Source organism: Haemaphysalis longicornis, unplaced genomic scaffold (assembly GCF_048455015.1).
Source record: "Haemaphysalis longicornis isolate Haplotype H1 unplaced genomic scaffold, Haemaphysalis longicornis Haplotype H1 scaffold_5, whole genome shotgun sequence".
Taxonomy (NCBI): domain Eukaryota; kingdom Metazoa; phylum Arthropoda; class Arachnida; order Ixodida; family Ixodidae; genus Haemaphysalis; species Haemaphysalis longicornis.
The window spans coordinates 60895038-60910700 of NW_027526385.1; the positions used below are offsets into that span (position 1 = coordinate 60895038).

Here is a 15663-nt window from a genome sequence, read left to right on the forward strand (position 1 = left end):
CCTACCAGATACTTACCACCATCTTCACTCCGTGTCACGAAAAAAATAAACTGTGCCAAAACCACCCCCGCAATGCATGACGCCTGTTCAAATACTGCTGAAATCACAATACCACTCATTACAAAATCATTTCCCGGAAATAGGAGCATGGCTGGTTGCGACGTGGCATTTGTGGGGGAATTTATTTCGACTGTCCCTGCGTTACTAAAAAGATGCATTTATTCACAGACACCTATTTGTGTTGTCGTTGTACTTGACTGCTAGAGCGGATCTCAGCTTTGAAATTTCGTGTCAGTACTCCTTTAAGCGGGTGCATTAGCCCTTCTCACGCCCGATTCTTGGCCAATCCCCCACGTGGGTATGTGCCATGTCAGCGGCCAGGCAGCGCGCGCCCATCTCCCCCCGTTGCCAAGGAAGACGAGGAGATTCCTGGCCAATCCCCCACGTGGGTGTGTGCCATGTCAGCGGCCAGGCAGCGCGCGCCCATCTCCCCCGTTGCCAAGGAAGACGAGGAGCGCGCGCACCCGCAGCTGTTGCTATGCGGACGGCGGCGGACGCTTCAGGCTCGCTTAAGAAGTGCATTCGCACTTAAAAGTAGGCAACTCTTAGCTTTATTCAGTTCATTCGGGGAGCACAGCCGGCCCCTCTCGGAGTGTCACCAACGGCAATTGCGCCGTTAAGTCCTGCACTGAGAACGCAGTTCACGCATGGTGTGTGGTACTTAGTACTCTGAGAGGCATCCTGAAGGAATACCGCAACCGAAGGTAATTGGCTTCGAAAGGGGTTCTCTCTTCTTGCTTCATTAGACAAATTTGCTAAAATTTTTGCGCCAAGCTATTGCACTGTCCTTTTTCTGCACGATGGGCACGTCAGGCGCCGAGCAGACAGAAAAAAGCATGGACCTAGCTTCAACTCAAGTTTCCCGTCAGTCGCATTGTAGACAGCTAGTGGACATAGAAGTATTGAGCGTTAGAGACGAAGTTTTGTAAGATGATAGCCTTTCTTAGGCTACCTTGTTTTGGTAGCCTAAAGGCTAAACGTGTTTTGCCTTGTCTGTGACTTCATCAGCTTTCAAGTAAAACATTGACAGACAGACAGACGGACAGACAGACAGACAGACAGACAGACAGACAGACAGACAGACAGACAGACAGACAGACAGACAGACAGACAGACAGAAAGACAGACAGACAGACGGTGTTCGTGTTTGAATAGCCCAAGGAAGACAACCGTATTGAAAAGAAGATGAAGCCGACCGCGGTGGAACTTGGAAAAAAATTTACAAAGGGTGAAGGAGAGGTTCTTGTGATTTCCATGGCGGTCATTTGCTTTTTGTAAATCCGAGTTCCAAATACACCACCGCCTTCGCATTCTCTTCACCAGTATTATATTGAGTAATTTGTTTATTTATTATATGCCAGTGTTTTACGGTATTAAATAGCAACCCGACTGGAATGAGCAAGTCCAATTATGGCTCTTTGCATTTGTGGCAGCGTTGGACATTTTAAAATGCTGGAACAATATTGAAACTTCGCGTAGGGATCTAATAAAATAATATTGTGGCCTAACTCCAACGTTTCTTTTTAGGTAGCGCAATCAAATAATGCTTCTTGAAGTCCACACTAAGACACGCAACGTCTGCATAGTACTTTATATGCTTTCTTTACCCGTTTATTAAAAGTTTGGTGCAGGGGAGCGGAGAGCCCGGGTAACCTAAATACGCTAGGGTAGGGGGACACTATTTCAGTTGGGAAGGGGATCAAGGTGGCTACGAAGTTAAGTATTATCACCTATTGATTATCGATGATAACATTTCTGTCCCAACATACACACCAACTGTTACCTCAGAGGGCATAGCCACCGTCAAGCCGCATGTAACTGTCTTATCGGTGCTCCCGGCCTTTGTACCTATAAATATGAAATAGCGCTCGTTTGATTGATTGATTGATCGATTTATTAATTGATTGATTGATCGAACGATTGATTGATTGATTGATTGATTGATTGATTGATTGATTGATTGATTGATTGATTGATTGATTGATTCATTCATTCATTCATTCATTGAGTGATTGAATATTTGATTGATTGATTGAGCGATCGACCCATTCATCGATAGACTTCTCATGGCTTCTTTTCCTGCTCTCCCAACGACAATCAACCACGTCGCCATGCTCCTCTAGAATGGGTAACAAGTGTATTTATGCCAAAGAGGGAGACGGCAAAGTTAAAAGAGTGTTTTATTGCGGTGCAGGCTTCCTCTACCCTCTCGTCCCAGTCCAAGACCGTGTCCTTAAAGGGACCCGGAAAAGCTTTGTGAAGCTGGCAATCAAAGGCATTCATATGGTAGAACACATACCAGGGGATTTTTGAGCCAAGTGTGAGCCCCATACGTTGTACGGATAATTTGTAAACAATTTTTGAAGATCGCCTTTCTCAGCCGATGAGCGCGAAGCCGCAGCGAGCCGACGGCGGCTGACGCAACGGCGATCGCGGCTGACGCAACGGCGAAGGCGCCCCCTGATTCTCTTGGAGGAAGAGCAGCCCCCCGGCTGCTCTTCCTCCTTCCTGCGCGATCCCGAGGCAAAGGCGGCAAAGGCGGGTCCGCAGCGACTGACGCGAGCCTAGGCACAGGAATGTAGCTAGCGCAGAACGGAAGTCGAGCGTCGCCATGTCACATGGCTGTTCCCAGTGTTTCCAGCTGCTTTGAAGGAAGCAGAGAGGGAGGAGGAGCCGATCGGCAGGTGGGGAGAGGTGCATTTAATTGCTTCTGCCGCAGCTAATACTGAATGTAGATCAAAAAATTCCCACGGCATTGCATCGCTATATTGGTGCTACGCGACAATACAGACCTTTTGTAACTTTTACAGAAGGCTTTTCTGGGTCCCTTTAAGGTCAAGCGCTGGGCTGCACAATGTACACTCGCCCTGCTTTTTAGAGGTAATTTTGGTGGCTTTGTAAGGGGGTGTCAAAAATAGCCAGATGATAATGTTGAAATAATGGAAACAATCTGAACACCGCAATGAGCACACCGAAAATTTATCTCATTTTTACAGGGGCTATATAGACAAAATACAACTTCGTTTCTCACGTTCGTTCCAGCCATTAAAATCGTTTTTTCAACGGAGGAAACGCAACCAGAAGTGAAAACCTACAAAATTCGTGCTAGGGTGGCTCACTTTGGGCATGTGTGACCTGATATGGGCAAGTTCTAAGGCATACTTATTATTGTGTTTACTGCACATTTGCGCTCAAGTTCTTCGATCAAACGGAACTGGGGGCGTCATTACAATCACCCAGTGATATTTCTTGGTTATTGCTTTATCTGCCACCGCCAATGGCACAAACAAAATGCGGTAACGATACAGGAAAATCCCACAAAAACTGGCTTGTAGTAGCCACTGCCTGATATATTTTCTTGATTATCTTTAATAAAGTTTGCATTGAAATTGGGGTTCTTGTAACCCGGTCAAGCTGACTTTTTGAGCCAAACTTCATGGGCCTTTCACGACTGTAGGGACATGTTGTTTCGGCTTTTGTTTTTTCTTTCTTGTTTTACTTTTGGTCTCTTTTTAGTTCTCTGTCTTTCATCTTCCCTGTTTCAGCCCTCTCCCCAAAGTCAATCCTGCATACACCAGTTGCTTGCGCCCATGGGCCCATAGAATTACATGACACAAGTTAACGTGTTCACCGAAATACGGTCATGAAGGAGACATTTTACCTTCGGAAAGCCCCCACTTATTATAAAATTTGTATCGGCCATGACGCTCACCGTGAGAGGGAGAGTTTCTGCCGCTGTATGGCTCATATGTAGGGGTGGTGGTTTTCGTGGTAGTAGTCGTAGTTGTCGTTGTAGTAGTCACCGTAGTTGTCGTCATCGTGGTGGTCGTCGTAGATGCCGTGGTGGTGGTCGTCGCTGCCAAACACAGAGGCAGTAAAAATAAATACCCTTTCACGAGAGACGCCGACAACTGACATTGCAAAGTAAATCTTACTGGTTGTTGTCGCGGTCGAAGATGCCATCGACGGGCTGGTCGTCGTAGTTGTCGTTGTAGTAGTCACCGTAGTTGTCGTCATCGTGGTGGTCGTCGTAGTTGCCGTGGTGGTGGTCGTCGCTTCCAAACACAGAGGCAGTAAAAATAAATACCATTCCACGAGAGATGCCGACAAATGACATTGGAAAGTTAATCTTACTGGGTGTCGTCGCGGTCGAAGATACCATCGATGGGCCCACGATCGCCGGTGAGGCTGAAGTGCCTGCGCTAGGGAACGACGGGCCGGGGGTCACCGTCGGAAGCCTTTCTGTCGTGGACACATCCTTCCCGCCGGAGAACGTCGTCAAACCTTGGTCATCGCCTGGTAAGCATGGACGTCCAAATTTCAGGACATTCAAGTTTGTTTTGCACTCTCTGTCTGAAGCACGTTTTCGTATTCAGTAGCGATAAGGCCCCATTCGGTAGCAAAGACGTCTAGACTTGTTCAACGGAGGCCCTTCTTCATGCGCGAAGACAAAAAAAAATCATGTTTAACTTAACACGGCAAAAACCCCCATATTTCTGACAGACAAGTTTCGTTCTCCAAGGCATATTTGTGCAAGTGAGACCTCCGCTCGAGATATTCGACGTTGACGATAGTAAAAAAGCGTTGGATATCTAGATTTTGAGCAAGGCGTGTTATAATTAAATGCGCTTTTGAGAAGAAATTGGTTGTAGACAAATTGGGAGCGCGTTCCGGGGCAATGAAACAGCACCGCCAGAGGAGTGTTCTAAAAAACGGGGTGGAGCTCGCATCAGGAAAGGCAAAGGAGAGGTACCGGAGGGGTGTTCAGAGTAAAGGAGAAATTTCGTGCAGAACGTACTGAACGGGCTTGGTAAACGCCGCCGCGAGCTTCATTCCAGGTCATTACAGGTGACAACGCACAGGGGCGAGTCGGGACCCAGAAAAAGTACGCCACGGCGGAAGAGGTTAGAGACGTTTGACATGATTATACTCGTAAGCGCCTTCAGATTGACGTGGCTGTGGACGAAGAAGCTGCGGTAGCAGCTCGTTGAGACCAATGAGAGCGGTAGCAGAAAGTTCAGCAGCATGTCAGCAGAAAGTCTGACAAGGTTTTCGCTTTCACACCCTTACGACTTCTAGCAACTTCGTTTACTTTTTACGGTCTCACTCGAACCATATGCAACCCACTGCGATGCAGCAAGAAACGCTTTTTGTAGAGCTTTGCTATTTAAAAACAGCTTAATTATCCTTATTACTGCATCTCTGAGCTGCGAACATCTGGTGATGTTTACAGCGTAGATCAGCTGTTCCTGAACGAGTAACAAATTTAACTCGGGGCAAACTGCTTGCTGTTGTATGTCGCTTCATTTAGCAGCCATGTTGGCGACACAGCAGCGTCACGTACTGTCATCTACAACTACGCTACAAGTTTCGCTGCTCCTCTTTGCGTCCTGCCGGGAACCGTCGTACCACACTACCCCGTCTAGTCGCGTTGACACCCTGTCAGCTGCGTCAACGCCCTCTATCTCTCTCTCGTCGTTTATCGTACGCATGAGATCCAATTGACCATCATGACCTCGCGTCACAGTGGCAGGAGTGTCAACAGCGCCAGCCGCGCAACATAGTGCCTACGTTGTGAATTTATTGTTATAGGATAACTCCCCACCTATTGTTTTCTTCTGTGCCGAAGGAGAGAGAAGAAAAGCCGTTCCACCTCACTTCAGCAAACCCCCTTGTTTCGGTCAGCTGTTCGTCTCCGTCACTTTATCTCGTGATATAAGAAGGTCGATATTGCCCATACAAAAACTGTCTTCCCGGCAACAAATGCAAAACATTTGTGTTTGGAACTCAAGCCGAGTAAACTTCGACTTTGAAAGCTGGCTTTTTCACAATTTCTGTAACACAGTGAAGCATACTCGTAAGGAAAAAATAAGTGAAAAGGGTGCACTCGGAAAAAACTGTGGTTGAATGCTCTGTCATCAGAATACATAATGCACAAAAGTGAAATGTGCAGCGAAGTGTGCAGCTCAGCATGATTTGCGAGTCGCGGCTGTCTTGTGGCTGTGGTTGGCGAGCGACTTCCTGCTAGTCTTCAACTGCTTGTCGCCCTTTGCGCAGCCGTACAGGGAGCGCGTTCCATCTTGCGTGTCCCGAGTTTGAGATGATGGGTTCGCCCTGTCCCTGCGATTCGGCAGGTGGGACTCCGGTGGGTAGTGCTGGGGCTTCGGGCAGCCCCCACCTCCATGATTTTGACGCCCACACCCCAACCAGCTTGGTGGACCTGGTCGTGGTCCAGCCAGCAAACGATGATGGCTCGGCCGAAGTGATTCTCAAGTCCGGTATTATCCGCACCCCGGGTGTGTGGTGGTTGGACGCCGGGCTGAGTATTCCCTGCGCTCCTGACACATTGAAACCCTTGTTTCCACCACACGGCCACTTAGGCCGGTTGCCACGCACCCCTTTAGCCGTCGGGCTGGTGAGCGCCGACATTTCCCGTGGGACACCACATGGAGGCGGGTGCGGGCAGGGGGGAGTGTACCCCAACTCCTACTAGTCCCCCCGGAGCAGATGGTCAATGCTGACTGCTCAATACTGACCGCTCTGTATAACACATTTTAAGTTCACATTATTGTTTACGTCCACGAGGAAGCTCAGAACAAAATATCCTTCAGTAATCTGCTACTGCATGACGAAATCTTCTCTCCGTGGCACCAAATTGCCGACACGAGGGCTTTAGTGGGGTGACCAACGCGTTGGCTGAGGATGGTGCGCGCTGTTCGGCCATGTGTGTAACGTCACGGTTTTAGGACTGACCTCATGCTGCCTTGCGCGTGGAGGTAGTGGAAACTAGAGCATTTTGGTACCCTGTGGTGGAAATTACAGCCGGGATGGGAGCGCTCGCCCGCGCGCGCGACCGCACCGGCAGTGGTGCGACGAGAACGGGGACGTCACGAGCGCCCTCCTGTCATGGCGGCCGCCTCGGTGTTCGTTTAGTCCAAACCAAAACTCATGCGAATAAGCGGAGCTTTCAATAAATATTTACGCTGCTATCGACAGTCAACTGTATCATTCAAGGATTACTGAGCTGGTAGGCAACGATCGCTGCGGGAAAAAAATTAACGCCAAATTTCGCGTCAGTTGTCGTAGTATGTTTGTGTTTATAGGCGAAAGTGTATCTAGGGCCAAATAGCGCCAAAACTATGTTAAGCGGCTGTTCAATAGTCAGGGTTATGTACGAAATGAGTATGACACATCCTAAAATAGTGTATATATGGGTGTTGGTGACCCTTAGAATAAAGCATGCAGGAGGAACGGAATGGCGGATGAAGGGGATGGCGGATGGAACGTCACTGTAGCTCGAGCCCAGGAGCATGCTACGTGAGCGGGCCCCTCGTGCATACAATGAAAACATCAAGGCTTTGCTCAGTGTCGTAGGCTCTGACGTCGCGCACTGTACGATATCAGCTTTAAAAACTGATGTCTGCAAGTTAACTTAAAACACATTTGTGTGTGAACATAGGTTCACCTTTTAATTGACCATATTTAGGGGAAATCTCCTAGGTGGAGTAAGTTTCTGCAAAGGAAAGTTTGACATCTACCTGAATGCGGTGGTTTCGGGTTCGAATTCTAGACCAGGACAAATTTTTCTTCAACTGCGAAGTTTCGGAGGAAGCTGTATAGCTTTCCTTTGTAGCCGTAAGACTGCATTCAGTTGAATGTCAAACTTTCCTTTGCATAGGTTCATCTCGTAAAAACAGTGACGGGTGTAGCGGAGTGTTCAAGGTATAGATTTTAGAGAAATGGCGTTTTCTTGCCTCATTGCAGGACGCGCACTCAATTAAAACATGGAGGACGGAGAGCCGGTCCCCACGCTTGTCACAAACTGGTGGGAGTATGCCATTAAAAAGATGTGCGTGTGTAGCGTAAGTGTGACCTATCCCTAGTCTGCAAATCGATACTTCAATGAAACTGTTTTGTTTTTGTGTTGTGTATCTTTCTACGTGTGGTTTTATCAAGTGGAGCTTGTTGTCTGTGTGTATGTCCCGCGTGTGCTGCCACCATTTACGGATTCTCCTTCGGATCACTGGCTTCAAATTGAGGTACGCGATCTGCGCGACGTCAACACCACTGGAGAGGGCCTCCAAAGTGGCGTTCTGGTCGGTAATGTCACCGCCCAGAACTCCACTGTGTCCAGGGATTCAGCAAACAAGCAATTATAATTTAATTTAAAAGCAGTCACAAGAGCTTTAAAAAGGTTATTGAAGACAAACTTTTTTGTAGGTTTAAATGATTCTTGTGCTGTAACGACACTTAGGGAAATTGTGCAGATTATTGATTCTCGTATTTTGTCCTGTTAATGTGTTACACTGTGAATAAAATACCATAAGCTTCCGATGTGAAGATACTGCTATTTTCGTTCAATGTCCTTGTGCTGGCGAAATCCGGGCAATGTGAAGCACACGCGACCGCGCAAGCAGACGTTGAGGCATCCGTGTAAAATGAGATGTATGGATATGTGTGTTGTATACTTAAAAAAATCCTTCAAGATATATTCACGAGGTGAACGGCGCTTATCCCTAAGTTTAAAGGATGTGTCGCAACGAATCGTTGACATTTCCAAAGGCGGGACTACATCGGCGATGGAGGTCTTCATGCCCTCATAAAAAGATACCCCTATTTCCTCTGCAATGCCTTTGACACGTAAGAATAAAGGGGTAGGATCGAAGGGCATGCTAAATAAAAACGGGCATACGAGACGTCATTTAGAATAGATCGGCACGGGGGACTCTTCGCAGACATTGTCCTAATAGCATTGAGCAGTGCTGTATAAGCATGCTGGTGGTCTAGGCACCAGTGGTCACATTCTTCATAGAGACTTTCAATAAGACTTGTCCTGAAGGCTCCCGAGGCAAGGCGAAGGCCTAAATGCAGCACTGGGTCCAACATTTTTATGGCAATTTTATACACAGAACCGTACGTTACGCTTCCGTTGTCTATACGGGACCTAACTAAACCGACAAACAGGTGTAGAAGGCAGTCTTCATCAGCACCGACAACACTTTTAAAATGTTCATGGTGTTTAAGCATTTTTTTTATAGTGTCTTTATGTTCCGTATGAATGTTAGCTTTTTGTCAAGTATAATACCTAAAAACCTATGTTCTTGCTTGGCGGGAATCCGTTCTCCGTTCAGCGTGATGTCAGCTTCTAGATGAATTCCACGCTTTATTGTGACTGAAGCACGTATGTTTGTAGGATTCAGTGTAAAAACATTTCTTTCTGTACATTTGACAAGCCGGTATAAACCTATCTGTATTTGCCTTCCACATATGAACAGGTTGGAACACCTAAATCTAATATGAACATCGTCTACATACATTGAGGAGGAGAGATTGTGGGTCGCAGCGATTTTCCAACGAATTCATTTTTAACCAAAAATAGAGTACAGCCTAATACTCCGCCTTCAGGAACACCCTTTTTTTGTATGTACGTTCTGGATAGCACTGTCCCTACTCTTACCCAAATTTTCGCTGTGCCAAATAACTTTTAATAGTGTTTAACATGTGCCCATACATACCGAAAGCCTTAAGATCAAGCAGTGCGCCGTGGCGCCAAGTGGTGTCATATGCTTTTTCTAATTCAAAGAAAACAGAAAGACAGTGCGGTTTGTGGATGAAAGAATCCTTGACATACTACTAAAAGGCTACTAGCTGCTCAGTTGACAACTGCCCGGCTGACAACTGCCCAGGAAGCCGTTATACTAAATAAAATACATTAGCCCTTATTTGCCATTTTTTCGAAAAGCTTTCACAGGCAACTTGTGAGAGCTGTTGGTAAGTAAATGGCCGGTAGTGAGGCATCTTTACCCTCTTTTAACATGGCAAATACAACAGCATCACTCCAAGCTCTCGGAAAGTATCCTGCTGCCCAAATTGTTTTGAATAAGTGAAAAGTGTTTGGAGAGTTTTGGTGTGCAGATGTTGTATCCTTGTATATGATATCCTATCCTCCTCTGGCGCTGAAGCCTTACATGCTCTTAGGGCAACCAAAAGATCTGTTGGAGAAAATACAGAGTTTTATGGTCCGTCCGATGTTTTGTTATCTCTAATCGGTTTTTTTCTCCATGGATCATTTGTGTCTTAAGAAAGTATTCGTGTAGTGAGAAGAACTTGAAACATATTGAAAGTGTTTTGCAAGTGCGTTTGCCTGGTCCTCTAGGGTGTCACCCGCACTGTTAACCAAGGGTAAGCTGTTTGTTTTCCATTCATTAAGCTTTTTATTTCTATTCCATTTTAGCCTGTATCTGTGTATGAAGTGATAGAAGTATCAAAAGAGCACCCGCTCTCTTTTTTTGGCTTGCTGGCGAATGCGCCTTCCTTGTGCTTTCGTACGTTTGAAGGAAATGAGGTTTTGGGGAGTGGGATACTGGCGAAGGACCCGCCCTCCCTTACTTTTGAGCCGGCCGTGCATGCCGACACTTCTCATTCCTCCACGGCCTCCTAGTGTTCGGTGTGGCACCAGATGTTTACCGAATTGAGCACTCGGTAGCATGAAGTATATGCGCCGTAATCAGTTCACAAGCTTCGTCAATGGCGAAATGGATTAAAGATGTGTATGAAAGCTGAGATATTTGTTTAAATTTTATCTAATCTGCATCGGATTCCTTAAACCTTTTATGACAGATGGAACTGTTAGGGCTTTTGTTAATGCTTTTCAGGATTAGAGGGAAGTGGTCGCTCCCATAAGGATTACAGTCCACTCCCGATTCAACAGATGGAAAGAGGACAGAAGAGCCTCTTCCCAAGTTTATGTGTGAATATGTGTTGTGTGTAGTGCTGTAGTAAGTCGGCTATTTTTTATTGAGTAGGCAAGGTCGGGAAGAGAATAAAAATTGTTCTAGTAAGCGGGCCCGGGAAACTGTCTGTTCAGACCCCCGAGTTCATTGTGAGCATTAAGGTCGCCCCCTAATAAGAAGGGTTCCGGGAGCTCATCTATCAGGGACTCGAATTCTGAGCTCGACAGACGGTAATCAGGGGAAAGAATACTGAGCAAACTGCTATTAACCTATTAAAGAGGATTGCCCGGACTGCCACAGCATCGACGGTAGTGACAACTCAAAAGGTTGGCAGGGGTCAGACTTTTGCAAGACAAGCGCTACACCACCAGTGGAGTGAGTGCAGCAGTCCCTGTCTCTCCTGAATACCGAGTATCGTTTGAGAAAGTTGGTTTGTGTAGGTTTTAAGTGTGTTTTTTGTAGGCATAGGATATTTGGATGGTACTTACGAAAGATTTCGTAGACGTCATTGAGGTTTTCTAATTAGTCCCCTACAGTTCCTTTGGAGTATGCTTTGAACTGCCATAAAAGATTACAACAAAGATGTTGAGCGTATGTTTTGTAGGATGGAGATCCCTGTGTGACTGAGCCCGAATCAGGGCCAGTTACTCGCGGAGCTTGGGACTTTTTCCACCGGCCAAGACTGCCACGCCATTTTTTAGATGATGTGATGCAGGCCGAGATGGCGTGACATGCATGTCCTCGTATGAGTTTTCGGGCGTTGACGGGATGAAGGTCTTACGGCACCAATCCCGCAACGTGTCCCGCAACCAATCCCGCAACGGCACCAATCCCGCAAGCTGTATCACCACTCGTCACTTCACGATGATTTCTTCGAGCCACCTCCAGTCATTTTCCCTCGCCGAGACCACTCCTACAAAGTTAAACGCACAAACTGCCACTCATCTGCCTTTGCCCGGTCTTTCATTCCACGTACCATAGTCGAATGGAATAATCTACCATCTCACATCGCTTCTCAAAAAGACAACACGAAATCCTAGGAACTAGTTCAACAGCTAACCTAGCACTTTCCGCTTCTTTTTGGATTTTTTTTTCCCGTCCTTGAAATTGTGTACTGAACATTTTTATTTTTGCTCTGTATTTTATTTTTGCTCTTGTTGTTCTGATAGATTGTACATCGTGTCGTGCTTGAATTTGAACCATCTGTATTATATTCCTGTCTTTTTTGTTTGCTATAATGATTTGATTACTGCGTTTTCAATTTTACAATGTATATTTATTTGCGTTTTCAGTGTGAACATTCCTGCTTCTTTTTGTTTATTTTTTCCGCTTTACTGCGCTAATATAACACGGGTGCTATGTAACCCCCCTATGTAATACCCCCTCACGGGGGCCTTTAGGGGCATTGTGAATAAATAAATAAATAAAATAAAAGATGGATGGGCAGAAGATTCAGCCTCCACCTTTTTTGATGTGCTGGACATGGCTGCACAAGAGAGGCCTCCTGTACCCCCATCCATCACCATAAGAGTTTCGGCGTCCAGAATCTGTCGAGGAGCGACAGCAACGCCACTCCCAGTGCAATTCTGCTCCGGTGCAACGCCTGCGGGCACTGCTGGCGATGCAGGAATTAATGTTAATGCGCCTGCAAAGGGCCGCACCTGGAGGGGTGGGTGCACCACCAAGTCTAACTAATGTGAGTGGCCGCAGAAAGCAGACGCCGCTCCACACCCGGCGGGCCACGCAGGCGTAGCTCCCTGAAGGAAGCTGAGCATACCGCTTACGGGATTCTGGCAATGAGAGGTTTTGCGTCACTTTAAATTAATGATTTTTTTCCTTTCTTAAACTCGTTACAAGAGCAAGAATATGCTCTGTGGTGTTCTCCACAGTTGCTGCACTTAAGTTGTGTGCTTTTGCTCTCGTCTGCAGAGTGGTCCTGCTCAGAGCACTTCGCACATGTTTCTTTCCTCTGCACGAGTTGCAGCCGTGCCCATACCTCTGACAGATGAAACAACGTCGCGGGTTCGGGATGTATGCTCTGGTCTTAGAGTGCAGAAAGCCTGCGTTTACATCCTCTGGCACAGTTAGCGATCAAAGGTCAATATTACGTGCTTCGCCTTATTTCGTTTCCGTATCGCCTCATCGTGATGCGTCGCACAGCGGTTCACCCCTCTTCGTTCGCGCAAACCTTCAAGCAGGTCATAGTCTGTTTCTTTCATCAGTTCTGATTCGGAGATGACACCTTGGCAGCTATTAAGGGTACGGTGATGAGGTACTTTAATATTAAGGTCAGCTAATTTGGTTTTGTTGAAAAGAATGTTGGACTGGTGTTTATTCTCCAATGCAATCAGGGGGTTTTTAGAGGTGAGCTTTTTCGCTTCGTAGTTCTTGCCTACCACACTTTCAATAAACTTTGCTACTAAAAACACAGAGTTGCTGGTGATGGAAGTTGGCTTCTCAGCTGACTGGATTATTAGAAAGCGTGAAAAGTTCTCGGGCTTGCTGAACACAACGTTTTGCAATCGGTTTGGAAATTGCTTCGGTGCAGCCCCTTTGCGGGGCCAAGCGTTTTTTTTTTTTGGGGGGGGGGGAGAAAGAAGCCATAGAAACACAGAAAATATTCGGCGGCAAGGCCAGTCAATCACTACCTAGCTCAACAAGGAAACGTGGCTTTGCAGCACACACTAAATCTACGTTGCCGCTATAACCCTAAGCTCGGGATCTAGGGTGATGTCTTCCCACAGGGTTAACCCTCGCCGCGTGGAGAAAACACGGAGAAATGAGGAAGAGAGAAGATTGGAGGACCAAATTAGGAAAGAACATAGGAAAGGAAACGAATGGGGAAGAGGACAGGAAAATGCGACTGGCTGATACCCCCAAGTCGGTCAGACTGGGGGCACTGTCTACGGGAAGCAGGGGCCAAAGTGGCGTGTTGCCTCTGCCAGGGCGCCATGAAGGTCCAGAACAACACTGACTTTGGATCAGCCACCAGGTAGCTATTTCCGCGGACACGGTAAAGCCACGCACAGCCTAGACCATGGGTGGGTCTAACCCACATGGGCTTGGGGTCCGCGGTGTCGGCGCTACCATCACCTTGAAGAGACAAGGTGGCCTTGCGGGGAATTTTGTGTCAGTACTCATTTAAGCTAAATTTTCATTCCTATACTGATTGATTGATTGATTGATTGATTGATTGATTGATTGATTGATTGATTGATTGATTGTGATGTTTAACACACGGACGCTATACAGGGGATTGGGCGCGCCGTTGTTTAGGGGTACGGAAGAATTTCGGCTGCTTGAGGATTTTTAACGGGCTTCGAAATCTCGAACACACTGGCGTTTCCGCTTTTCGCCTCCATCAGAAAAGCGGCCGCCGCGGCTGGGAATGGAAATAGTTCGTTCCTTGATTTGGTTGATTGAATGGTTTAACGCGCCGACGCAACGCAGGCGATGAGGCGCGCCGTAGTGGAGGGCTCAGGATTAATTTTCACCACCTGGGGATCTTTAACGTGCGCAGAAAACTCGTACACATGAGCGTTTTTGCTGTTCCCCTCCATCAAAAAAGCGTCCGCCGCGGCAGGGAATGGAACCCGTGACCTCGTGTTCAGCAGCTCAACGCTTTAGCCACTGAGCCACCGCGGCGGGTAAAGTTTTAGGTCCTTGGTGTTTCGGTTACTTTAACGTGTGATACTTTTTTTTTGTCGAATCCTTACCCACTGGACGTTTTAGTTTACGTCATAAATTTTGCGCGTCACGCAGCGAGGTAACAGAATAATAATTTCGACAATCTGTTGGACAATGTGCAATAAGGATGCCTCACGTTTCCCTGAAAATGCGGTTATCTTTTAGCAAGAAGGCAACAATTTTTCAGGAACCTTCGATCATGGTCGTTCCAAACTTCCGGTACTGCACCTTAACTCATTCAGGGCCGCATGTAACAGTAGTGCGTATTTTTAACCTTAAAATCTCACCTTTTTGGCTTACAATGGCAAAAATTGCTAGAGATACAATGAGAAGACACATGACGCAGAGGGACAGCGCCGTGCATCCGAAGAAACCTTGCTCATCCAACCTGCGAAAAGCGGGACAGTGCCATTTAGAGGGAGCCTGGAACACTCTATCAGCAGTGCAAGTAAATCGGCGCGACGATTAGCTTACAATGCCAGGAATCCCTGAGCCAAAAATTACACGTGCACGTGAAGCGGTGAGCCCGCAAATCATCGCGAAATAGGCGGAAAAACCAACCGTGCCCTCAATTCTCCTCATGTGCACCCCTGACATTGCTAAACGACGTCATTGAGGCCATGGCTGTCCACTGGCTGTCAATAGTCTACGTCGAGGCTTATTGCTCGCATTTTCCGTGACGATCCGCCGTCGTCAGCTCTGTGTACGATCCTCTTCTATGCTTGAACCGCTCCGCGAGTTTTGCCATTTATTTTGTGTTTTGAGTGCGCGCGCAGTTTGAGTAATGAGCTCAATACTCCCCTTTCAAACAGACAACATTTCAACAAACGTTTATTGCTTCAAAGACACCCTGCCAGCACGAGCGCACGCTTGCGAGCAGGCAGCGATGCCTGCTTTTTTGCGGCACCAGACCGGAAATGGACCCCTCTACGTTGCGGAGAAAAAAAGAAAATTCCCTGGCCTATGATATAGAACGCTGCGAGCCGCCCCCCTCTCCCGAAGAGAGCGCGCAGCTTTGGTGGCGTTGTCCGCGGTCGAGTAGAGAGGCAACGATTATGCGCGATTTCTAATCGCTCGTAGTTTCAGTGAGAGGGAGCGGATTTTCATAATTCTTGCGGGAGGAGATTGCTGGGACAGTAGACTTTACACCTAAATATATTCCTAGTAGTTGATGGTAAGTGTT

The 15663-nt window shown here is 47.1% G+C and overlaps 1 long non-coding RNA gene across 1 annotated transcript; it reads right to left on the bottom strand.

Moving 5' to 3' along the window:
• Positions 1 to 3781: 3781 nt before the first annotated feature.
• LOC144139256 (uncharacterized) lies at positions 3782 to 14870 on the bottom strand. The gene is made up of 4 exons (XR_013316118.1): positions 14768 to 14870; positions 4195 to 4356; positions 3996 to 4115; positions 3782 to 3916 (listed from the first exon to the last, which is right to left on the bottom strand). It is a non-coding gene; the product is annotated as an uncharacterized LOC144139256 (long non-coding RNA).
• Between the last annotated feature and the right edge of the window lie 793 nt (positions 14871 to 15663).